At 56.1% G+C, this 24043-nt stretch overlaps 8 non-coding genes across 8 annotated transcripts; all 8 read left to right on the top strand.

The window, feature by feature from the left end:
* Positions 1–2115: 2115 nt before the first annotated feature.
* LOC133085846 (small nucleolar RNA SNORD116) lies at positions 2116–2209 on the top strand. Its single transcript, XR_009699641.1, has one exon. It is a non-coding gene; the product is annotated as a small nucleolar RNA SNORD116 (small nucleolar RNA).
* A 2688-nt stretch (positions 2210–4897) lies between these two features.
* Positions 4898–4991, top strand: LOC133085844 (small nucleolar RNA SNORD116). Its single transcript, XR_009699639.1, has one exon. It is a non-coding gene; the product is annotated as a small nucleolar RNA SNORD116 (small nucleolar RNA).
* A 2688-nt stretch (positions 4992–7679) lies between these two features.
* Positions 7680–7773, top strand: LOC133085843 (small nucleolar RNA SNORD116). Its single transcript, XR_009699638.1, has one exon. It is a non-coding gene; the product is annotated as a small nucleolar RNA SNORD116 (small nucleolar RNA).
* Positions 7774–10462: 2689 nt separating this feature from the next.
* Positions 10463–10556, top strand: LOC133085898 (small nucleolar RNA SNORD116). Its single transcript, XR_009699698.1, has one exon. It is a non-coding gene; the product is annotated as a small nucleolar RNA SNORD116 (small nucleolar RNA).
* A 2688-nt stretch (positions 10557–13244) lies between these two features.
* Positions 13245–13338, top strand: LOC133085842 (small nucleolar RNA SNORD116). Its single transcript, XR_009699637.1, has one exon. It is a non-coding gene; the product is annotated as a small nucleolar RNA SNORD116 (small nucleolar RNA).
* A 2688-nt stretch (positions 13339–16026) lies between these two features.
* On the top strand, positions 16027–16120 carry LOC133085841 (small nucleolar RNA SNORD116). Its single transcript, XR_009699635.1, has one exon. It is a non-coding gene; the product is annotated as a small nucleolar RNA SNORD116 (small nucleolar RNA).
* A 2688-nt stretch (positions 16121–18808) lies between these two features.
* LOC133086464 (small nucleolar RNA SNORD116) lies at positions 18809–18901 on the top strand. Its single transcript, XR_009700219.1, has one exon. It is a non-coding gene; the product is annotated as a small nucleolar RNA SNORD116 (small nucleolar RNA).
* Positions 18902–21590: 2689 nt separating this feature from the next.
* On the top strand, positions 21591–21684 carry LOC133085840 (small nucleolar RNA SNORD116). Its single transcript, XR_009699634.1, has one exon. It is a non-coding gene; the product is annotated as a small nucleolar RNA SNORD116 (small nucleolar RNA).
* Positions 21685–24043: the final 2359 nt, after the last annotated feature.

The raw sequence follows: 24043 nt of genomic DNA, 5'->3' as shown, positions 1-24043 counted from the left end.
GGGCTGAGGATCGAGTGCTGCATTTAAGCCTGTGTGGTGGCTGGGGGCCTGGAGAGAAAGTTAAGGTATCATGAGGACACGTCCTATGTAATGTCGTGGGATGGGCTGTCATCATTCGTTGCAGGCGCTGGCCTCGGCTTCCCGAGGATGTGTCTTGTTCGTGAAGGGCTGGCATCAGCTGCCTATGGAGGGGATGGCTTTGGCAGTTCATGAGGATGTAGTGAGGTAGGTAACCTGTGTAGAGTTGCGATCCCATTTCCGGAGGAGTGACTCCACACGGGTGTCTTGCGGGACGTAGAGAAGATGGACATGCTGAGGCATCTGTGCCGGCCTCCTTGGGGGTAGGTGAGTTATGGGAACAAGCCCTTTGGTCGTTTTGTTCCTTCTTTTGGGAATGTGCAAAGCGATAGTGTTTCTCCCGGAGGGCATGACGCGGCCGGCCCATGTGGCATGCAGGCCGTTCGAACAGCCAGAGCTTTATCCGGAGGAGTCCATTGGCCGGGAAGAGATGGGGACACTGTTGCCCTGCCAGGTGCCCTGCCGTGGCCAACCACCTTTCCCTTTCAGGCTTCCAATTCCCCTCGCATGGCAGAGGTCTTCCATTGAAAGTCTGTCTGTGGTCCTCGGGGACAGTGCCTGTGATCACTGTGAGTTGCTCGGTAGTGTCGCTGTGGCAGTGGAGAATTGCTAGGATGCATGCGGTGCTGTGGGCCTCATCAAAGCAGACAGGCTTGCGGTCTGTCTTCCCTGGTGTTCAGTGTCTCTGTGTTCGCATGATGTCTGTGGCTTCAAGTAGGGTTGACTCGCCCTGCAGGCAGCAGGAGGGCACTTAGGAGGAGGCTGTGAAGCGTTTCAGCATTTTCTCAGTGGTCTGGGCCACGAAACCTGCCAGTTGGAAGCTTGCCGATACATGGCCGGGAAGGTGGCCTAATTCCCGCTGTCGGGTTCCAACCAGTGTCCTGGTTGCTGAAGCCCAACACTTCCCGTTGTGGGCATTCCCACGGGGTCACGGAAAGTGATATGGTCTAGTTGGCGAGAAGAGGCACTTGGGCCAAAGTTCGTTAGCCCCTTGAGTAGTGCCGGGCTGCATCTTGCCTATAGGCAACTGCAGGTCGGAGTCAGCCCCCCAGTGGGAGGTTCCCTTGCTTCTGGGAGCGCTGGGAGTGACCCCAAGGGCACATCAGATGTGCTTGTAGGTGGCAGGGTCTCCAGGTCCACGTAGATGTGACACCCACGGCCGGGAGGCAGGTCTCGTCCAGTCTTTTTGCTTTGGTCAGAAGGCGTGGCTGTGGGAGAGCGGGAGTCTGTGACCTATTTCAGCAGCCCCTGGGGGTTAATCTTCGCATGCGGCCTCTTGAAGCTGAAAGGGGTCTTTCTCCTTTCAGTTGGGGGTCCAACCAGGGTGCTGTGTATAAACTATGGCGTTTACTGTTGGAGGTGTCTGCAGAGGGCCACAGCGACACCCAGAGACCAAGACGCGTATTCAGTGCCACACACAGGAACCCACAAGCGCATCCTCGTGCGCAGTCACAGTCACACACGCCCACTCACGTGAATACACAGATACAGTGTCTGACACACCGACCAATGTACGTGCCTAACTTCCTCCAGTCATGCTGTGAGACACGCAATCAGTTTTCGGTAATGGATAGTGTTACTTGGAAAGCAGGTTCTGGGCTCACGGCAAGGTAAGTGTTCGCAAGAATCATGTTCTCTGAACCGTGGTGCAATTCAGAAGCCTGCATGATTTCTGTCCACTTCTCAGGTGCAGCTGCAGGGTAAGGCTGGCCGTCGGCAAAGACAAGAAGACCTTCGCGTTGTCTGATGACTGGATGTCCTAAGGAGAACTATAAAAAGTGGGGCGGGTGCACGTTGCTCAGCGTGGCTGTGGATAACTCAGGACGGTAGGCATTCACCCATACTAAAATGTGTCATTGGATATTAGGTTTTCATCAGATGGGCCCAGTGGCTGCAAGAGTGGATTGATTGTTGGTCTTGCTGAGTGGCCTGAAGACTGTGGATTCCCCAGGCGGTTGGAATACTTCCGGGTCATGGCTCCTCTGCAGAGCCCCACGGCCTGCCCGTTTGTGTTCTGCAGCGTCCCAGCATGTGCTTGGATAGATGATGACACCCTTGTATGCATTCCTTGGAAAATCTGAACATAATGAGTGAGAAAGTTTTACCGTCTCCTCATCGAAACTGAGGGTCCAGCACGTTTCCTCTCTCGGGGGTATGGGACAGTTAGGAGTGAGGGCCGACGTCCCCTGCTGACAGGCATGCAAACACCACTAAGGGCTCCAGCATTGGAGGGACTCCTGTGTGAGGGTCGACCGTGTCTGCCCATAAGCTGGGTCATTTATGCATCACCGGGCCCTACTAAGAGACCGCTGAGGGAATACAAGGGGGCAGGCTCTCCTGCTAGTCTTCAGAGTCGGAGCGTGTGCTGGTGGAGGCCCAGTGAGCTTGCAGCTTGGAGAGGTGTGTTTTGGGCAGGATCACGCTTTGTGCATGCCGCTTCGGAGGTTGATTCTGGAAGCCAAAATGAGCAAGCTTCCCTGGTTGGAGCCTGGAGCCTCAGGCCAGGCCTGTGGCCCTCTCTGATGTTGTGTGTGGTGTGGTGAGGTTCCTGAGTGCCCGGTGGGGCTGGAGCAGTGAGCGGGGGTGGGCTGGAGTTGAGCGATGGCAGAAGGGGGCCGATGGACTAGGCCTCGGGGCTGCCCCTGTCAGCTCCTCTGCTGAAGCTGCCGGCACACTGTTGGTGCTAAGTGGATCATCGTGGAGTGGGCTGAGGATCGAGTGCTGCATTTAAGCCTGTGTGGTGGCTGGGGGCCTGGAGAGAAAGTTAAGGTATCATGAGGACACGTCCTATGTAATGTCGTGGGATGGGCTGTCATCATTCGTTGCAGGCACTGGCCTCGGCTTCCCGAGGATGTGTCTTGTTCGTGAAGGGCTGGCATCAGCTGCCTATGGAGGGGATGGCTTTGGCAGTTCATGAGGATGTAGTGAGGTAGGTAACCTGTGTAGAGTTGCGATCCCATTTGCGGAGGAGTGACTCCACACGGGTGTCTTGCGGGACGTAGAGAAGATGGACATGCTGAGGCATCTGTGCCGGCCTCCTTGGGGGTAGGTGAGTTATGGGAACAAGCCCTTTGGTCGTTTTGTTCCTTCTTTTGGGAATGTGCAAAGCGATAGTGTTTCTCCTGGAGGGCATGACGCGGCCGGCCCATGTGGCATGTAGGCCGTTCGAACAGCCAGAGCTTTATCCGGAGGAGTCCATTGGCCGGGAAGAGATGGGGACACTGTTGCCCTGCCAGGTGCCCTGCCGTGGCCAACCACCTTTCCCTTTCAGGCTTCCAAGTCCCCTCGCATGGCAGAGGTCTTCCATTGAAAGTCTGTCTGTGGTCCTCGGGGACAGTGCCTGTGATCACTGTGAGTTGCTCGGTAGTGTCGCTGTGGCAGTGGAGAATTGCTAGGATGCATGCGGTGCTGTGGGCCTCATCAAAGCAGACAGGCTTGCGGTCTGTCTTCCCTGGTGTTCAGTGTCTCTGTGTTCGCATGATGTCTGTGGCTTCAAGTAGGGTTGACTCGCCCTGCAGGCAGCAGGAGGGCACTTAGGAGGAGGCTGTGAAGCGTTTGAGCATTTTCTCAGTGGTCTGGGCCACGAAACCTGCCAGTTGGAAGCTTGCCGATACGTGGCCGGGAAGGTGGCCTAATTCCCGCTGTCGGGTTCCAACCAGTGTCCTGGTTGCTGAAGCCCAACACTTCCCGTTGTGGGCATTCCCACGGGGTCACGGAAAGTGATATGGTCTAGTTGGCGAGAAGAGGCACTTGGGCCAAAGTTCGTTAGCCCCTTGAGTAGTGCCGGGCTGCATCTTGCCTATAGGCAACTGCAGGTCGGAGTCAGCCCCCCAATGGGAGGTTCCCTTGCTTCTGGGAGCGCTGGGAGTGACCCCAAGGGCACATCAGATGTGCTTGTAGGTGGCAGGGTCTCCAGGTCCACGTAGATGTGACACCCACGGCCGGGAGGCAGGTCTCGTCCAGTCTTTGTGCTTTGGTCAGAAGGCGTGGCTGTGGGAGAGCGGGAGTCTGTGACCTATTTCAGCAGCCCCTGGGGGTTAATCTTCGCATGCGGCCTCTTGAAGCTGACAGGGGTCTTTCTCCTTTCAGTTGGGGGTCCAACCAGGGTGCTGTGTATAAACTATGGCGTTTACTGTTGGAGGTGTCTGCAGAGGGCCACAGCGACACCCAGAGACCAAGACGCGTATTCAGTGCCACACACAGGAACCCACAAGCGCATCGTCGTGCGCAGTCACAGTCACACACGCCCACTCACGTGAATACACAGATACAGTGTCTGACACACCGACCAATGTACGTGCCTAACTTCCTCCAGTCATGCTGTGAGACACGCAATCAGTTTTCGGTAATGGATAGTGGTACTTGGAAAGCAGGTTCTGGGCTCACGGCAAGGTAAGTGTTCGCAAGAATCATGTTCTCTGAACCGTGGTGCAATTCAGAAGCCTGCATGATTTCTGTCCACTTCTCAGGTGCAGCTGCAGGGTAAGGCTGGCCGTCGGCAAAGACAAGAAGACCTTCGCGTTGTCTGATGACTGGATGTCCTAAGGAGAACTGGAAAAAGTGGGGTGGGTGCACGTTGCTCAGCGTGGCTGTGGATAACTCAGGACGGTAGGCATTCACCCATACGAAAATGTGCCATTGGATATTAGGTTTTCATCAGATGGGCCCAGTGGCTGCAAGAGTGGATTGATTGTTGGTCTTACCGAGTGGCCTGAAGACTGTGGATTCCCCAGGCTGTTGGAGTACTTCCAGGTCATGGCTCCTCTGCAGAGCCCCACGGCCTGCCCGTTTGTGTTCTGCAGCGTCCCAGCATGTGCTTGGATAGATGATGACACCCTTGTATGCATTCCTTGGAAAATCTGAACATAATGAGTGAGAAAGTTTTACCGTCTCCTCATCGAAACTGAGGGTCCAGCACGTTTCCTCTCTCGGGGGTATGGGACAGTTAGGAGTGAGGGCCGACGTCCCCTGCTGACAGGCATGCAAACACCACTAAGGGCTCCAGCATTGGAGGGACTCCTGTGTGAGGGTCGACCGTGTCTGCCCATAAGCTGGGTCATTTATGCATCACCGGGCCCTACTAAGAGACCGCTGAGGGAATACAAGGGGGCAGGCTCTCCTGCTAGTCTTCAGAGTCGGAGCGTGTGCTGGTGGAGGCCCAGTGAGCTTGCAGCTTGGAGAGGTGTGTTTTGGGCAGGATCACGCTTTGTGCATGCCGCTTCGGAGGTTGATTCTGGAAGCCAAAATGAGCAAGCTTCCCTGGTTGGAGCCTGGAGCCTCAGGCCAGGCCTGTGGCCCTCTCTGATGTTGTGTGTGGTGTGGTGAGGTTCCTGAGTGCCCGCTGGGCCTGGAGCAGTGAGCGGGGGTGGGCTGGATTTGAGCGATGGCAGAAGGGGGCCGATGGAGTAGGCCTCGGGGCTGCCCCTGTCAGCTCCTCTGCTGAAGCTGCCGGCACACTGTTGGTGCTAAGTGGATCATCGTGGAGTGGGCTGAGGATCGAGTGCTGCATTTAAGCCTGTGTGGTGGCTGGGGGCCTGGAGAGAAAGTTAAGGTATCATGAGGACACGTCCTATGTAATGTCGTGGGATGGGCTGTCATCATTCGTTGCAGGCGCTGGCCTCGGCTTCCCGAGGATGTGTCTTGTTCGTGAAGGGCTGGCATCAGCTGCCTATGGAGGGGATGGCTTTGGCAGTTCATGAGGATGTAGTGAGGTAGGTAACCTGTGTAGAGTTGCGATCCCATTTCCGGAGGAGTGACTCCGCACGGGTGTCTTGCGGGACGTAGAGGAGATGGACATGCTGAGGCATCTGTGCCGGCCTCCTTGGGGGTAGGTGAGTTATGGGAACAAGCCCTTTGGTCGTTTTGTTCCTTCTTTTGGGAATGTGCAAAGCGATAGTGTTTCTCCCGGAGGGCATGACGCGGCCGGCCCATGTGGCATGCAGGCCGTTCGAACAGCCAGAGCTTTATCCGGAGGAGTCCATTGGCCGGGAAGAGATGGGGACACTGTTGCCCTGCCAGGTGCCCTGCCGTGGCCAACCACCTTTCCCTTTCAGGCTTCCAAGTCCCCTCGCATGGCAGAGGTCTTCCATTGAAAGTCTGTCTGTGGTCCTCGGGGACAGTGCCTGTGATCACTGTGAGTTGCTCGGTAGTGTCGCTGTGGCAGTGGAGAATTGCTAGGATGCATGCGGTGCTGTGGGCCTCATCAAAGCAGACAGGCTTGCGGTCTGTCTTCCCTGGTGTTCAGTGTCTCTGTGTTCGCATGATGTCTGTGGCTTCAAGTAGGGTTGACTCGCCCTGCAGGCAGCAGGAGGGCACTTAGGAGGAGGCTGTGAAGCGTTTGAGCATTTTCTCAGTGGTCTGGGCCACGAAACCTGCCAGTTGGAAGCTTGCCGATACGTGGCCGGGAAGGTGGCCTAATTCCCGCTGTCGGGTTCCAACCAGTGTCCTGGTTGCTGAAGCCCAACACTTCCCGTTGTGGGCATTCCCACGGGGTCACAGAAAGTGATATGGTCTAGTTGGCGAGAAGAGGCACTTGGGCCAAAGTTCGTTAGCCCCTTGAGTAGTGCCGGGCTGCATCTTGCCTATAGGCAACTGCAGGTCGGAGTCAGCCCCCCAATGGGAGGTTCCCTTGCTTCTGGGAGCGCTGGGAGTGACCCCAAGGGCACATCAGATGTGCTTGTAGGTGGCAGGGTCTCCAGGTCCACGTAGATGTGACACCCACGGCCGGGAGGCAGGTCTCGTCCAGTCTTTGTGCTTTGGTCAGAAGGCGTGGCTGTGGGAGAGCGGGAGTCTGTGACCTATTTCAGAAGCCCCTGGGGGTTAATCATCGCATGCGGTCTCTTGAAGCTGAAAGGGGTCTTTCTCCTTTCAGTTGGGGGTCCAACCAGGGTGCTGTGTATAAACTATGGCGTTTACTGTTGGAGGTGTCTGCAGAGGGCCACAGCGACACGCAGAGACCAAGACGCATATTCAGCGCCACACACAGGAACCCACAAGCGCATCGTCGTGCGCGGTCACAGTCACACACGCCCACTCACGTGAATACACAGATACAGTGTCTGACACACCGACCAATGTACGTGCCTAACTTCCTCCAGTCATGCTGTGAGACACGCAATCAGTTTTCGGTAATGGATAGTGTTACTTGGAAAGCAGGTTCTGGGCTCACGGCAAGATAAGTGTTCGCAAGAATCATGTTCTCTGAACCGTGGTGCAATTCAGAAGCCTGCATGATTTCTGTCCACTTCTCAGGTGCAGCTGCAGGGTAAGGCTGGCCGTCGGCAAAGACAAGAAGACCTTCGCGTTGTCTGATGACTGGATGTCCTAAGGAGAACTGGAAAAAGTGGGGTGGGCGCACGTTGCTGAGCGTGGCTGTGGATAACTCAGGACGGTAGGCATTCACCCATACGAAAATGTGCCATTGGATATTAGGTTTTCATCAGATGGGCCCAGTGGCTGCAAGAGTGGATTGATTGTTGGTCTTGCCGAGTGGCCTGAAGACTGTGGATTCCCCAGGCTGTTGGAGTACTTCCAGGTCATGGCTCCTCTGCAGAGCCCCACGGCCTGCCCGTTTGTGTTCTGCAGCGTCCCAGCATGTGCTTGGATAGATGATGACACCCTTGTATGCATTCCTTGGAAAATCTGAACATAATGAGTGAGAAAGTTTTACCGTCTCCTCATCGAAACTGAGGGTCCAGCACGTTTCCTCTCTCGGGGGTATGGGACAGTTAGGAGTGAGGGCCGACGTCCCCTGCTGACAGGCATGCAAACACCACTAAGGGCTCCAGCATTGGAGGGACTCCTATGTGAGTGTCGACCGTGTCTGCCCATAAGCTGGGTCATCTATGAATCCCCGGTCCCTGCTAAAAGACCGCTGAGGGAATACAAGGGGGCAGGCTCTCCTGCTAGTCTTCAGAGTCGGAGCGTGTGCTGGTGGAGGCCCAGTGAGCTTGCAGCTTGGAGAGGTGTGTTTTGGGGAGGATCACGCTTTGTGCATGCCGCTTCGGAGGTTGATTCTGGAAGCCAAAATGAGCAAGCTTCCCTGGTTGGAGCCTGGAGCCTCAGGCCAGGCCTGTGGCCCTCTCTGATGTTGTGTGTGGTGTGGTGAGGTTCCTGAGTGCCCGGTGGGGCTGGAGCAGTGAGCGGGGGTGGGCTGAATTTGAGCGATGGCAGAAGGGGGACGATGGAGTAGGCCTCGGGGCTGCCCCTTTCAGCTCCTCTGCTGAAGCTGACGGCACACTGTTGGTGCTAAGTGGATCATCGTGGAGTGGGCTGAGGATCGAGTGCTGCATTTAAGCCTGTGTGGTGGCTGGGGGCCTGGAGAGAAAGTTAAGGTATCATGAGGACACGTCCTATGAAATACCGTGGGATGGGCTGTCATCATTGGGTTGCAGGCGCTGGCCTCGGCTTCCCGAGGATGTGTCTTGTTCGTGAAGGGCTGGCATCAGCTGCCTATGGAGGGGATGGCTTTGGCAGTTCATGAGGATGTAGTGAGGTAGGTAACCTGTGTAGAGTTGCGATCCCATTTGCGGAGGAGTGACTCCACACGGGTGTCTTGCGGGACGGAGAGAAGATGGACATGCTGAGGCATCTGTGCCGGCCTCCTTGGGGGTAGGTGAGTTATGGGAACAAGCCCTTTGGTCGTTTTGTTCCTTCTTTTGGGAATGTGCAAAGCGATAGTGTTTCTCCCGGAGGGCATGACGCGGCCGGCCCATGTGGCATGCAGGCCGTTCGAACAGCCAGAGCTTTATCCGGAGCAGTCCATTGGCCGGGAAGAGATGGGGACACTGTTGCCCTGCCAGGTGCCCTGCCGTGGCCAACCACCTTTCCCTTTCAGGCTTCCAAGTCCCCTCGCATGGCAGAGGTCTTCCATTGAAAGTCTGTCTGTGGTCCTCGGGGACAGTGCCTGTGATCACTGTGAGTTGCTCGGTAGTGTCGCTGTGGCAGTGGAGAATTGCTAGGATGCATGCGGTGCTGTGGGCCTCATCAAAGCAGACAGGCTTGCGGTCTGTCTTCCCTGGTGTTCAGTGTCTCTGTGTTCGCATGATGTCTGTGGCTTCAAGTAGGGTTGACTCGCCCTGCAGGCAGCAGGAGGGCACTTAGGACGAGGCTGTGAAGCGTTTGAGCATTTTCTCAGTGGTCTGGGCCGCGAAACCTGCCAGTTGGAAGCTTGCCGATACGTGGCCGGGAAGGTGGCCTAATTCCCGCTGTTGGGTTCGAACCAGTGTCCTGGTTGCTGAAGCCCAACACTTCCCGTTGTGGGCATTCCCACGGGGTCACGGAAAGTGATATGGTCTAGTTGGCGAGAAGAGGCACTTGGGCCAAAGTTCGTTAGCCCCTTGAGTAGTGCCGGGCTGCATCTTGCCTGTAGGCAACTGCAGGTCGGAGTCAGCCCCCCCATGGGAGGTTCCCTTGCTTCTGGGAGCGCTGGGAGTGACCCCAAGGGCACATCAGATGTGCTTGTAGGTGGCAGGGTCTCCAGGTCCACGTAGATGTGACACCCACGGCCGGGAGGCAGGTCTCGTCCAGTCTTTGTGCTTTGGTCAGAAGGCGTGGCTGTGGGAGAGCGGGAGTCTGTGACCTATTTCAGCAGCCCCTGGGGGTTAATCTTCGCATGCGGCCTCTTGAAGCTGACAGGGGTCTTTCTCCTTTCAGTTGGGGGTCCAACCAGGGTGCTGTGTATAAACTATGGCGTTTACTGTTGGAGGTGTCTGCAGAGGGCCACAGCGACACCCAGAGACCAAGACGCGTATTCAGCGCCACACACAGGAACCCACAAGCGCATCGTCGTGCGCAGTCACAGTCACACACGCCCACTCACGTGAATACACAGATACAGTGTCTGACACACCGACCAATGTACGTGCCTAACTTCCTCCAGTCATGCTGTGAGACACGCAATCAGTTTTCGGTAATGGATAGTGTTACTTGGAAAGCAGGTTCTGGGCTCACGGCAAGGTAAGTGTTCGCAAGAATCATGTTCTCTGAACCGTGGTGCAATTCAGAAACCTACATGATTTCTGTCCACTTCTCAGGTGCAGCTGCAGGGTAAGGCTGGCCGTCAGCAAAGACAAGAAGACCTTCGCGTTGTCTGATGACTGGATGTCCTAAGGAGAACTGGAAAAAGTGGGGTGGGCGCACGTTGCTGAGCGTGGCTGTGGATAACTCAGGACGGTAGGCATTCACCCATACTAAAATGTGCCATTGGATATTAGGTTTTCATCAGATGGGCCCAATGGCTGCAAGAGTGGATTGATTGTTGGTCTTCCCGAGTGGCCTGAAGACTGTGGATTCCCCAGGCGGTTGGAATACTTCCGGGTCATGGCTCCTCTGCAGAGCCCCACGGCCTGCCCGTTTGTGTTCTGCAGCGTCCCAGCATGTGCTTGGATAGATGCTGACACCCTTGTATGCATTCCTTGGAAAATCTGAACATAATGAGTGAGAAAGTTTTACCGTCTCCTCATCGAAACTGAGGGTCCAGCACGTTTCCTCTCTCGGGGGTATGGGACAGTTAGGAGTGAGGGCCGACGTCCCCTGCTGACAGGCATGCAAACACCACTAAGGGCTCCAGCATTGGAGGGACTCCTGTGTGAGGGTCGACCGTGTCTGCCCATAAGCTGGGTCATTTATGCATCACCGGGCCCTACTAAGAGACCGCTGAGGGAATACAAGGGGGCAGGCTCTCCTGCTAGTCTTCAGAGTCGGAGCGTGTGCTGGTGGAGGCCCAGTGAGCTTGCAGCTTGGAGGGGTGTGTTTTGGGCAGGATCACGCTTTGTGCATGCCGCTTCGGAGGTTGATTCTGGAAGCCAAAATGAGCAAGCTTCCCTGGTTGGAGCCTGGAGCCTCAGGCCAGGCCTGTGGCCCTCTCTGATGTTGTGTGTGGTGTGGTGAGGTTCCTGAGTGCCCGGTGGGGCTGGAGCAGTGAGCGGGGGTGGGCTGGAGTTGAGCGATGGCAGAAGGGGGCCGATGGACTAGGCCTCGGGGCTGCCCCTGTCAGCTCCTCTGCTGAAGCTGCCGGCACACTGTTGGTGCTAAGTGGATCATCGTGGAGTGGGCTGAGGATCGAGTGCTGCATTTAAGCCTGTGTGGTGGCTGGGGGCCTGGAGAGAAAGTTAAGGTATCATGAGGACACGTCCTATGTAATGTCGTGGGATGGGCTGTCATCATTCGTTGCAGGCGCTGGCCTCGGCTTCCCGAGGATGTGTCTTGTTCGTGAAGGGCTGGCATCAGCTGCCTATGGAGGGGATGGCTTTGGCAGTTCATGAGGATGTAGTGAGGTAGGTAACCTGTGTAGAGTTGCGATCCCATTTCCGGAGGAGTGACTCCACACGGGTGTCTTGCGGGACGTAGAGAAGATGGACATGCTGAGGCATCTGTGCCGGCCTCCTTGGGGGTAGGTGAGTTATGGGAACAAGCCCTTTGGTCGTTTTGTTCCTTCTTTTGGGAATGTGCAAAGCGATAGTGTTTCTCCCGGAGGGCATGACGCGGCCGGCCCATGTGGCATGCAGGCCGTTCGAACAGCCAGAGCTTTATCCGGAGGAGTCCATTGGCCGGGAAGAGATGGGGACACTGTTGCCCTGCCAGGTGCCCTGCCGTGGCCAACCACCTTTCCCTTTCAGGCTTCCAATTCCCCTCGCATGGCAGAGGTCTTCCATTGAAAGTCTGTCTGTGGTCCTCGGGGACAGTGCCTGTGATCACTGTGAGTTGCTCGGTAGTGTCGCTGTGGCAGTGGAGAATTGCTAGGATGCATGCGGTGCTGTGGGCCTCATCAAAGCAGACAGGCTTGCGGTCTGTCTTCCCTGGTGTTCAGTGTCTCTGTGTTCGCATGATGTCTGTGGCTTCAAGTAGGGTTGACTCGCCCTGCAGGCAGCAGGAGGGCACTTAGGAGGAGGCTGTGAAGCGTTTCAGCATTTTCTCAGTGGTCTGGGCCACGAAACCTGCCAGTTGGAAGCTTGCCGATACATGGCCGGGAAGGTGGCCTAATTCCCGCTGTCGGGTTCCAACCAGTGTCCTGGTTGCTGAAGCCCAACACTTCCCGTTGTGGGCATTCCCACGGGGTCACGGAAAGTGATATGGTCTAGTTGGCGAGAAGAGGCACTTGGGCCAAAGTTCGTTAGCCCCTTGAGTAGTGCCGGGCTGCATCTTGCCTATAGGCAACTGCAGGTCGGAGTCAGCCCCCCAGTGGGAGGTTCCCTTGCTTCTGGGAGCGCTGGGAGTGACCCCAAGGGCACATCAGATGTGCTTGTAGGTGGCAGGGTCTCCAGGTCCACGTAGATGTGACACCCACGGCCGGGAGGCAGGTCTCGTCCAGTCTTTTTGCTTTGGTCAGAAGGCGTGGCTGTGGGAGAGCGGGAGTCTGTGACCTATTTCAGCAGCCCCTGGGGGTTAATCTTCGCATGCGGCCTCTTGAAGCTGAAAGGGGTCTTTCTCCTTTCAGTTGGGGGTCCAACCAGGGTGCTGTGTATAAACTATGGCGTTTACTGTTGGAGGTGTCTGCAGAGGGCCACAGCGACACCCAGAGACCAAGACGCGTATTCAGTGCCACACACAGGAACCCACAAGCGCATCCTCGTGCGCAGTCACAGTCACACACGCCCACTCACGTGAATACACAGATACAGTGTCTGACACACCGACCAATGTACGTGCCTAACTTCCTCCAGTCATGCTGTGAGACACGCAATCAGTTTTCGGTAATGGATAGTGTTACTTGGAAAGCAGGTTCTGGGCTCACGGCAAGGTAAGTGTTCGCAAGAATCATGTTCTCTGAACCGTGGTGCAATTCAGAAGCCTGCATGATTTCTGTCCACTTCTCAGGTGCAGCTGCAGGGTAAGGCTGGCCGTCGGCAAAGACAAGAAGACCTTCGCGTTGTCTGATGACTGGATGTCCTAAGGAGAACTGGAAAAAGTGGGGCGGGTGCACGTTGCTCAGCGTGGCTGTGGATAACTCAGGACGGTAGGCATTCACCCATACTAAAATGTGTCATTGGATATTAGGTTTTCATCAGATGGGCCCAGTGGCTGCAAGAGTGGATTGATTGTTGGTCTTGCTGAGTGGCCTGAAGACTGTGGATTCCCCAGGCGGTTGGAATACTTCCGGGTCATGGCTCCTCTGCAGAGCCCCACGGCCTGCCCGTTTGTGTTCTGCAGCGTCCCAGCATGTGCTTGGATAGATGATGACACCCTTGTATGCATTCCTTGGAAAATCTGAACATAATGAGTGAGAAAGTTTTACCGTCTCCTCATCGAAACTGAGGGTCCAGCACGTTTCCTCTCTCGGGGGTATGGGACAGTTAGGAGTGAGGGCCGACGTCCCCTGCTGACAGGCATGCAAACACCACTAAGGGCTCCAGCATTGGAGGGACTCCTGTGTGAGGGTCGACCGTGTCTGCCCATAAGCTGGGTCATTTATGCATCACCGGGCCCTACTAAGAGACCGCTGAGGGAATACAAGGGGGCAGGCTCTCCTGCTAGTCTTCAGAGTCGGAGCGTGTGCTGGTGGAGGCCCAGTGAGCTTGCAGCTTGGAGAGGTGTGTTTTGGGCAGGATCACGCTTTGTGCATGCCGCTTCGGAGGTTGATTCTGGAAGCCAAAATGAGCAAGCTTCCCTGGTTGGAGCCTGGAGCCTCAGGCCAGGCCTGTGGCCCTCTCTGATGTTGTGTGTGGTGTGGTGAGGTTCCTGAGTGCCCGGTGGGGCTGGAGCAGTGAGCGGGGGTGGGCTGGAGTTGAGCGATGGCAGAAGGGGGCCGATGGAGTAGGCCTCGGGGCTGCCCCTGTCAGCTCCTCTGCTGAAGCTGCCGGCACACTGTTGGTGCTAAGTGGATCATCGTGGAGTGGGCTGAGGATCGAGTGCTGCATTTAAGCCTGTGTGGTGGCTGGGGGCCTGGAGAGAAAGTTAAGGTATCATGAGGACACGTCCTATGTAATGTCGTGGGATGGGCTGTCATCATTCGTTGCAGGCACTGGCCTCGGCTTCCCGAGGATGTGTCTTGTTCGTGAAGGGCTGGCATCAGCTGCCTATGGAGGGGATGGCTTTGGCAGTTCATGAGGATGTAGTGAGGTAGGTAACCTGTGTAGAGTTGCGATCCCATTTGCGGAGGAGTGACTCCACACGGGTGTCTTGCGGGACGTAGAGAAGATGGACATGCTGAGGCATCTGTGCCGGCCTCCTTGGGGGTAGGTGAGTTATGGGAACAAGCCCTTTGGTCGTTTTGTTCCTTCTTTTGGGAATGTGCAAAGCGATAGTGTTTCTCCTGGAGGGCATGACGCGGCCGGCCCATGTGGCATGTAGGCCGTTCGAACAGCCAGAGCTTTATCCGGAGGAGTCCATTGGCCGGGAAGAGATGGGGACACTGTTGCCCTGCCAGGTGCCCTGCCGTGGCCAACCACCTTTCCCTTTCAGGCTTCCAAGTCCCCTCGCATGGCAGAGGTCTTCCATTGAAAGTCTGTCTGTGGTCCTCGGGGACAGTGCCTGTGATCACTGTGAGTTGCTCGGTAGTGTCGCTGTGGCAGTGGAGAATTGCTAGGATGCATGCGGTGCTGTGGGCCTCATCAAAGCAGACAGGCTTGCGGTCTGTCTTCCCTGGTGTTCAGTGTCTCTGTGTTCGCATGATGTCTGTGGCTTCAAGTAGGGTTGACTCGCCCTGCAGGCAGCAGGAGGGCACTTAGGAGGAGGCTGTGAAGCGTTTGAGCATTTTCTCAGTGGTCTGGGCCACGAAACCTGCCAGTTGGAAGCTTGCCGATACGTGGCCGGGAAGGTGGCCTAATTCCCGCTGTCGGGTTCCAACCAGTGTCCTGGTTGCTGAAGCCCAACACTTCCCGTTGTGGGCATTCCCACGGGGTCACAGAAAGTGATATGGTCTAGTTGGCGAGAAGAGGCACTTGGGCCAAAGTTCGTTAGCCCCTTGAGTAGTGCCGGGCTGCATCTTGCCTATAGGCAACTGCAGGTCGGAGTCAGCCCCCCAATGGGAGGTTCCCTTGCTTCTGGGAGCGCTGGGAGTGACCCCAAGGGCACATCAGATGTGCTTGTAGGTGGCAGGGTCTCCAGGTCCACGTAGATGTGACACCCACGGCCGGGAGGCAGGTCTCGTCCAGTCTTTGTGCTTTGGTCAGAAGGCGTGGCTGTGGGAGAGCGGGAGTCTGTGACCTATTTCAGAAGCCCCTGGGGGTTAATCATCGCATGCGGTCTCTTGAAGCTGAAAGGGGTCTTTCTCCTTTCAGTTGGGGGTCCAACCAGGGTGCTGTGTATAAACTATGGCGTTTACTGTTGGAGGTGTCTGCAGAGGGCCACAGCGACACGCAGAGACCAAGACGCATATTCAGCGCCACACACAGGAACCCACAAGCGCATCGTCGTGCGCGGTCACAGTCACACACGCCCACTCACGTGAATACACAGATACAGTGTCTGACACACCGACCAATGTACGTGCCTAACTTCCTCCAGTCATGCTGTGAGACACGCAATCAGTTTTCGGTAATGGATAGTGTTACTTGGAAAGCAGGTTCTGGGCTCACGGCAAGATAAGTGTTCGCAAGAATCATGTTCTCTGAACCGTGGTGCAATTCAGAAGCCTGCATGATTTCTGTCCACTTCTCAGGTGCAGCTGCAGGGTAAGGCTGGCCGTCGGCAAAGACAAGAAGACCTTCGCGTTGTCTGATGACTGGATGTCCTAAGGAGAACTGGAAAAAGTGGGGTGGGCGCACGTTGCTGAGCGTGGCTGTGGATAACTCAGGACGGTAGGCATTCACCCATACGAAAATGTGCCATTGGATATTAGGTTTTCATCAGATGGGCCCAGTGGCTGCAAGAGTGGATTGATTGTTGGTCTTGCCGAGTGGCCTGAAGACTGTGGATTCCCCAGGCTGTTGGAGTACTTCCAGGTCATGGCTCCTCTGCAGAGCCCCACGGCCTGCCCGTTTGTGTTCTGCAGCGTCCCAGCATGTGCTTGGATAGATGATGACACCCTTGTATGCATTCCTTGGAAAATCTGAACATAATGAGTGAGAAAGTTTTACCGTCTCCTCATCGAAACTGAGGGTCCAGCACGTTTCCTCTCTCGGGGGTATGGGACAGTTAGGAGTGAGGGCCGACGTCCCCTGCTGACAGGCATGCAAACACCACTAAGGGCTCCAGCATTGGAGGGACTCCTATGTGAGTGTCGACCGTGTCTGCCCATAAGCTGGGTCATCTATGAATCCCCGGTCCCTGCTAAAAGACCGCTGAGGGAATACAAGGGGGCAGGCTCTCCTGCTAGTCTTCAGAGTCGGAGCGTGTGCTGGTGGAGGCCCAGTGAGCTTGCAGCTTGGAGAGGTGTGTTTTGGGGAGGATCACGCTTTGTGCATGCCGCTTCGGAGGTTGATTCTGGAAGCCAAAATGAGCAAGCTTCCCTGGTTGGAGCCTGGAGCCTCAGGCCAGGCCTGTGGCCCTCTCTGATGTTGTGTGTGGTGTGGTGAGGTTCCTGAGTGCCCGGTGGGGCTGGAGCAGTGAGCGGGGGTGGGCTGAATTTGAGCGATGGCAGAAGGGGGACGATGGAGTAGGCCTCGGGGCTGCCCCTTTCAGCTCCTCTGCTGAAGCTGACGGCACACTGTTGGTGCTAAGTGGATCATCGTGGAGTGGGCTGAGGATCGAGTGCTGCATTTAAGCCTGTGTGGTGGCTGGGGGCCTGGAGAGAAAGTTAAGGTATCATGAGGACACGTCCTATGAAATACCGTGGGATGGGCTGTCATCATTGGGTTGCAGGCGCTGGCCTCGGCTTCCCGAGGATGTGTCTTGTTCGTGAAGGGCTGGCATCAGCTGCCTATGGAGGGGATGGCTTTGGCAGTTCATGAGGATGTAGTGAGGTAGGTAACCTGTGTAGAGTTGCGATCCCATTTGCGGAGGAGTGAATCCACACGGGTGTCTTGCGGGACGTAGAGAAGATGGACATGCTGAGGCATCTGTGCCGGCCTCCTTGGGGGTAGGTGAGTTATGGGAACAAGCCCTTTGGTCGTTTTGTTCCTTCTTTTGGGAATGTGCAAAGCGATAGTGTTTCCCCCGGAGGGCATGAGGCGGCCGGCCCATGTGGCATGCAGGCCGTTCGAACAGCCAGAGCTTTATCCGGAGGAGTCCATTGGCCGGGAAGAGATGGGGACACTGTTGCCCTGCCAGGTGCCCTGCCGTGGCCAACCACCTTTCCCTTTCAGGCTTCCAAGTCCCCTCGCATGGCAGAGGTCTTCCATTGAAAGTCTGTCTGTGGTCCTCGGGGACAGTGCCTGTGATCACTGTGAGTTGCTCGGTAGTGTCGCTGTGGCAGTGGAGAATTGCTAGGATGCATGCGGTGCTGTGGGCCTCATCAAAGCAGACAGGCTTGCGGTCTGTCTTCCCTGGTGTTCAGTGTCTCTGTGTTCGCATGATGTCTGTGGCTTCACGTAGGGTTGACTCGCCCTGCAGGCAGCAGGAGGGCACTTAGGACGAGGCTGTGAAGCGTTTGAGCGTTTTCTCAGTTGTCTGGGCCGCGAAACCTGCCAGTTGGAAGCTTGCCGATACGTGGCCGGGAAGGTGGCTAATTTCCGCTGTCGGGTTCCAACCAGTGTCCTGGTTGCTGAAGCCCAACACTTCCCGTTGTGGGCATTCCCACGGGGTCACGGAAAGTGATATGGTCTAGTTGGCGAGAAGAGGCACTTGGGCCAAGGTTCGTTATCCCTTTGAGTAGTGCCGGGCTGCATCTTGCCTGTAGGCAACTGCAGGTCAGAGTCAGCCCCCACATGGGAGGTTCCCTTGCTTCTGGGAGCGCTGGGAGTGACCCCAAGGGCACATCAGATGTGCTTGTAGGTGGCAGGGTCTCCAGGTCCACGTAGATGTGACACCCACGGCCGGGAGGCAGGTCTCGTCCAGTCTTTGTGCTTTGGTCAGAAGGCGTGGCTGTGGGAGCGCGGGAGTCTGTGACCTATTTCAGCAGCCCCTGGGGGTTAATCTTCGCATGCGGCCTCTTGAAGCTGACAGGGGTCTTTCTCCTTTCAGTTGGGGGTCCAACCAGGGTGCTGTGTATAAACTATGGCGTTTACTGTTGGAGGTGTCTGCAGAGGGCCACAGCGACACCCAGAGACCAAGACGCGTATTCAGCGCCACACACAGGAACCCACAAGCGCATCGTCGTGCGCAGTCACAGTCACACACGCCCACTCACGTGAATACACAGATACAGTGTCTGACACACCGACCAATGTACGTGCCTAACTTCCTCCAGTCATGCTGTGAGACACGCAATCAGTTTTCGGTAATGGATAGTGTTACTTGGAAAGCAGGTTCTGGGCTCACGGCAAGGTAAGTGTTCGCAAGAATCATGTTCTCTGAACCGTGGTGCAATTCAGAAACCTACATGATTTCTGTCCACTTCTCAGGTGCAGCTGCAGGGTAAGGCTGGCCGTCGGCAAAGACAAGAAGACCTTCGCGTTGTCTGATGACTGGATGTCCTAAGGAGAACTAGAAAAAGTGGGGTGGGCGCACGTTGCTGAGCGTGGCTGTGGATAACTCAGGACGGTAGGCATTCACCCATACTAAAATGTGTCATTGGATATTAGGTTTTCATCAGATAGGCCCAATGGCTGCAAGAGTGGATTGATTGTTGGTCTTCCCGAGTGGCCTGAAGACTGTGGATTCCCCAGGCTGTTGGAGTACTTCCGGGTCATGGCTCCTCTGCAGAGCCCCATGGCCTGCCCGTTTGTGTTCTGCAGCGTCCCAGCATGTGCTTGGATCGATGATGACACCCTTGTATGCATTCCTTGGAAAATCTGAACAAAATGAGTGAGAAAGCTCTACCGTCTCCTCATCGAAACTGAGGTCCAGCACGTTTCCCCTCTCGGGGGTATGGGACATTTAGGAGTGAGGGCCGATGTCCCCTGCTGACAGGCATGCAAACACCACTAAGGGCTGCAGCATTGGAGGGACTCCTGTGTGAGGGTCGACCGTGTCTGCCCATAAGCTGGGTCATCTATGCATCACCGGGCCCTGCTAAAAGACCGCTGAGGGAATACAAGGGGGCAGGCTCTCCTGCTAGTCTTCAGAGTCGGAGCGTGTGCTGGTGGAGGCCCAGTGAGCTTGCAGCTTGGAGAGGTGTGTTTTGGGCAGGATAACGCTTTGTGCATGCTGCTTCGGAGGTTGATTCTGGATGCCAAAATGAGCAAGCTTCCCTGGTTGGAGCCTGGAGCCTCAGGCCAGGCCTGTGGCCCTCTCTGATGTTGTGTGTGGTGTGGTGAGGTTCCTGAGTGCCCGGTGGGGCTGGAGCAGTGAGCGGGGGTGGGCTGGAGTTGAGCGATGGCAGAAGGGGCCCGATGGACTAGGCCTTGGGGCTGCCCCTTTCAACTCCTCTGCTGAAGCTGACGGCACACTGTTGGTGCTAAGTGGATCATCGTGGAGTGGGCTGAGGATCGAGTGCTGCATTTAAGCCTGTGTGGTGGCTGGCGGCCTGGAGAGAAAGTTAAGGTATCATGAGGACACGTCCTATGTAATGTCGTGGGATGGGCTGTCATCATTGGGTTGCAGGAGCTGGCCTCGGCTTCCCGAGGATGTGTCTTGTTCATGAAGTGCTGGCATAAGCTGCCTGTGGAGAGGATGGCTTTGACAGTTCATGAGGATGCAGTGAGGTAGTTAACCTGTGTAGAGTTGCGATCCCATTTCCGGAGGATTGACTCCACACGGGTGTCTTGCGGGACGTAGAGAAGATGGACATGCTGAGGCATCTGTGCCGGCCTCCTTGGGGGTAGGTGAGTTATGGGAACAAGCCCTTTGGTCGTTTTGTTCCTTCTTTTGGAAATGTGCAAAGCGATAGTGTTTCTCCCGGAGGGCATGACGCGGCCGGCCCATGTGGCATGCAGGTCGTTCGAACAGCCAGAGCTTTATCCGGAGCAGTCCATTGACCGGGAAGAGATGGGGACACAGATGCCCTGCCAGGTGCCCTGCCGTGGCCAACCACCTTTCCCTTTCAGGCTTCCAAGTCCCCTCGCATGGCAGAGGTCTTCCATTGAAAGTCTGTCTGTGGTCCTCGGGGACAGTGCCTGTGATCACTGTGAGTTGCTCGGTAGTGTCGCTGTGGCAGTGGAGAGTTGCCAGGATGCATGCGGTGCTTTGGGTCTCATCAAAGCAGACAGGCTTGCGGTCTGTCTTCCCTGGTGTTCAGTGTCCCCGTGTTCGCATGATGTCTGTGGCTTCAAGTAGGGTTGACTCGCCCTGCAGGCAGCAGGTGGACACTTAGGACGAGGCTGTGAAGCGTTTGAGCGTTTCCTCAGTGGTCTGGGCCGCGAAACCTGCCAGTTGGAAGCTTGCCGATACGTGGTCGGGAAGGTGGCCTAATTTCCGCTGTCAGGTCCCAACCTGTGTCATGGTTGCTGAAGCCCAACACTTCCCGTTGTGGGCATTCCCACGGGGTCACGTAAAGTGATATGGTCTAGTTGGCGAAAAGAGGCACTTGGGCCGAAGTTCGTTAGCCCCTTGAGTAGTGCCGGGCTGCATCTTGCCTGTAGGCAACTGCAGGTCGGAGTGAGCCCCCCCATGGGAGGTTCCCTTGCTTCTGGGAGCGCTGGGAGTGACCCCAAGGGCACATCAGATGTGCTTGTAGGTGGCAGGGTCTCCAGGTCCACGTAGATGTGACACCCACGGCCGGGAGGCAGGTCTCGTCCAGTCTTTGTGCTTTGGTCAGAAGGCGTGGCTGTGGGAGAGCGGGAGTCTGTGACCTATTTCAGCAGCCCCTGGGGGTTAATCTTCGCATGCGGCCTCTTGAAGCTGACAGGGGTCTTTCTCCTTTCAGTTGGGGGTCCAACCAGGGTGCTGTGTATAAACTATGGCGTTTACTGTTGGAGGTGTCTGCAGAGGGCCACAGCGACACCCAGAGACCAAGACGCGTATTCAGCGCCACACACAGGAACCCACAAGCGCATCGTCGTGCGCAGTCACAGTCACACACGCCCACTCACGTGAATACACAGATACAGTGTCTGACACACCGACCAATGTACGTGCCTAACTTCCTCCAGTCATGCTGTGAGACACGCAATCAGTTTTCGGTAATGGATAGTGTTACTTGGAAAGCAGGTTCTGGGCTCACGGCAAGGTAAGTGTTTGCAAGAATCATGTTCTCTGAACCGTGGTGCAATTCGGAAGCCTGCATGATTTCTGTCCACTTCTCAGGTGCAGCTGCAGGGTAAGGCTGGCCGTCGGCAAAGACAAGAAGACCTTCGCGTTGTCTGATGACTGGATGTCCTAAGGAGAACTGGAAAAAGTGGGGCGGGCGCACGTTGCTGAGCGTGGCTGTGGATAACTCAGGACGGTAGGCATTCACCCATACTAAAATGTGTCATTGGATATTAGGTTTTCATCAGATGGGCCCAGTGGCTGCAAGAGTGGATTGATTGTTGGTCTTGCTGAGTGGCCTGAAGACTGTGGATTCCCCAGGCGGTTGGAATACTTCCGGGTCATGGCTCCTCTGCAGAGCCCCACGGCCTGCCCGTTTGTGTTCTGCAGCGTCCCAGCATGTGCTTGGATAGATGATGACACCCTTGTATGCATTCCTTGGAAAATCTGAACATAATGAGTGAGAAAGTTTTACCGTCTCCTCATCGAAACTGAGGGTCCAGCACGTTTCCTCTCTCGGGGGTATGGGACAGTTAGGAGTGAGGGCCGACGTCCCCTGCTGACAGGCATGCAAACACCACTAAGGGCTCCAGCATTGGAGGGACTCCTGTGTGAGGGTCGACCGTGTCTGCCCATAAGCTGGGTCATCTATGCATCACCGGGCCCTGCTAAAAGACCGCTGAGGGAATACAAGGGGGCAGGCTCTCCTGCTAGTCTTCAGAGTCGGAGCGTGTGCTGGTGGAGGCCCAGTGAGCTTGCAGCTTGGAGAGGTGTGTTTTGGGCAGGATCACGCTTTGTGCATGCCGCCTCGGAGGTTGATTCTGGAAGCCAAAATGAGCAAGCTTCCCTGGTTGGAGCCTGGAGCCTCAGGCCAGGCCTGTGGCCCTCTCTGATGTTGTGTGTGGTGTGGTGAGGTTCCTGAGTCCCCAGTGGGGCTGGAGCAGTGAGCGGGGGTGGGCTGGAGTTGAGCGATGGCAGAAGGGGGCCGATGGACTAGGCCTCGGGGCTGCCCCTGTCAGCTCCTCTGCTGAAGCTGTCGGCACACTGTTGGTGCTAAGTGGATCATCGTGGAGTGGGCTGAGGATCGAGTGCTGCATTTAAGCCTGTGTGGTGGCTGGGGGCCTGGAGAGAAAGTTAAGGTATCATGAGGACACGTCCTATGTAATGTCGTGGGATGGGCTGTCATCATTGGGTTGCAGGAGCTGGCCTCGGCTTCCCGAGGATGTGTCTTGTTCATGAAGTGCTGGCATTAGCTGCCTGTGGAGAGGATGGCTTTGACAGTTCATGAGGATGCAGTGAGGTAGTTAACCTGTGTAGAGTTGCGATCCCATTTCCGGAGGAGTGACTCCACACGGGTGTCTTGCGGGACGTAGAGAAGATGGACATGCTGAGGCATCTGTGCCGGCCTCCTTGGGGGTAGGTGAGTTATGGGAACAAGCCCTTTGGTCGTTTTGTTCCTTCTTTTGGGAATGTGCAAAGCGATAGTGTTTCTCCCGGAGGGCATGACGCGGCCGGCCCATGTGGCATGCAGGCCGTTCGAACAGCCAGAGCTTTATCCGGAGCAGTCCATTGGCCGGGAAGAGATGGGGACACTGTTGCCCTGCCAGGTGCCCTGCCGTGGCCAACCACCTTTCCCTTTCAGGCTTCCAAGTCCCCTCGCATGGCAGAGGTCTTCCATTGAAAGTCTGTCTGTGGTCCTCGGGGACAGTGCCTGTGATCACTGTGAGTTGCTCGGTAGTGTCGCTGTGGCAGTGGAGAATTGCTAGGATGCATGCGGTGCTGTGGGCCTCATCAAAGCCGACAGGCTTTCGGTCTGTCTTCGCTGGTGTTCAGTGTCTCTGTGTTCGCATGATGTCTGTGGCTTCAAGTAGGGTTGACTCGCCCTGCAGGCAGCAGGAGGGCACTTAGGACGAGGCTGTGAAGCGTTTGAGCGTTTTCTCAGTTGTCTGGGCCGCGAAACCTGCCAGTTGGAAGCTTGCCAATACGTGGCCGGGAAGGTGGCCTAATTTCCGCTGTCGGGTTCCAACCAGTGTCCTGGTTGCTGAAGCCCAACACTTCCCGTTGTGGGCATTCCCACGGGGTCACGGAAAGTGATATGGTCTAGTTGGCGAGAAGAGGCACTTGGGCCAAAGTTCGTTAGCCCCTTGATTAGTGCCAGGCTGCATCTTGCCTGTAGGCAACTGCAGGTCGGAGTCAGCCCCCCCATGGGAGGTTCCCTTGCTTCTGGGAGCGCTGGGAGTGACCCCAAGGGCACATCAGATGTGCTTGTAGGTGGCAGGGTCTCCAGGTCCACGTAGATGTGACACCCACGGCCGGGAGGCAGGTCTCGTCCAGTCTTTGTGCTTTGGTCAGAAGGCGTGGCTGTGGGAGAGCGGGAGTCTGTGACCTATTTCAGCAGCCCCTGGGGGTTAAACTTCGCATGCGGCCTCTTGAAGCTGACAGGGGTCTTTCTCCTTTTCCTTTCAGTTGGGGGTCCAACCAGGGTGCTGTGTATAAACTATGGCGTTTACTGTTGGAGGTGTCTGCAGAGGGCCACAGCGACACCCAGAGACCAAGACGCGTATTCAGCGCCACACACAGGAAACCACAAGCGCATCGTCGTGCGCAGTCACAGTCACACACGCCCACTCACGTGAATACACAGATACAGTGTCTGACACACCGACCAATGTACGTGCCTAACTTCCTCCAGTCATGCTGTGAGACACGCAATCAGTTTTCGGTAATGGATAGTGTTACTTGGAAAGCAGGTTCTGGGCTCACGGCAAGGTAAGTGTTCGCAAGAATCATGTTCTCTGAACCGTGGTGCAATTCGGAAGCCTGCATGATTTCTGTCCACTTCTCAGGTGCAGCTGCAGGG

Source organism: Eubalaena glacialis, chromosome 2 (genome assembly GCF_028564815.1).
Source record: "Eubalaena glacialis isolate mEubGla1 chromosome 2, mEubGla1.1.hap2.+ XY, whole genome shotgun sequence".
Taxonomy (NCBI): domain Eukaryota; kingdom Metazoa; phylum Chordata; class Mammalia; order Artiodactyla; family Balaenidae; genus Eubalaena; species Eubalaena glacialis.
This window is presented reverse-complemented; position numbering and strand designations above follow the sequence as displayed.